Source organism: Corvus brachyrhynchos, unplaced genomic scaffold, assembly GCF_000691975.1.
Source record: "Corvus brachyrhynchos isolate BGI_N302 unplaced genomic scaffold, ASM69197v1 scaffold46, whole genome shotgun sequence".
NCBI classification, from domain to species: Eukaryota; Metazoa; Chordata; class Aves; order Passeriformes; family Corvidae; genus Corvus; species Corvus brachyrhynchos.
In genome coordinates this window covers 2,626,878-2,627,513 of record NW_008238838.1, presented here as the reverse complement: position 1 = coordinate 2,627,513, position 636 = coordinate 2,626,878, and the positions used below count along the sequence as shown (strand labels likewise).

The 636-nt window shown below is 48.3% G+C and overlaps 1 protein-coding gene across 1 annotated transcript in view; it reads right to left on the bottom strand.

Moving 5' to 3' along the window:
* The window catches only part of LOC103618562 (protein CEPU-1), a 50,754-nt gene that overhangs the window by 377 nt on the left and 49,741 nt on the right, over positions 1-636 (bottom strand). The gene's annotated exons all lie outside the window — the stretch shown is intronic.

Genomic DNA, 636 nt, shown 5'->3' with positions numbered 1-636 from the left:
CCATAAAAAGATTCAGCGCCTCCCTCCACCTCAACGCGCGGCGAGTGTCGCCCGTGCCCTCGGCAGGAACTGTCCAGACGACTGCTTTTGGGCCGGTTTTGGGGGGGTTCAGCACAGGACTCCTCCTCCTCCTCCTCCTCCTCCTCCTCCTTGCCGGGCTCACAAGCCTCCTTGGCTGGTCACCTCCTCGGCAAACAAACTTCTCTCCGCTTGCTCCCCCTCTCCTGGATTGTTTTTTTTTCCTTTTTTTTTTCTTTTTTTCCCCTCTTTTTTTTTGCATTTCTGTTTTTTAGGAACTAAGAGTTCTAGGCTCATATCAGAAAATACAATTAATAAAATTAACCATGACTCAGAATCCCTTATCATTCACGATGTCCACGGATGGTACGATGAAAGCGTGGCTCGATGCCAGTCTCCTTCCTCCCTTTCCCTTCACGGTGGGGTGGTAACTGTTGAAGATCTATATATCTATACATATATATATATATGTATACATGGAGAAATATATATATATATATATATTCTGAAACACGAATGGCAGCACAGTCCATGAGAAGACGGGGAAATCTTGGCAAAGGAGAAAACCGGTGTGTCTGGATGGAGGGTCCCACGGGAGGGAGCAGGCGGGGGGGGGCG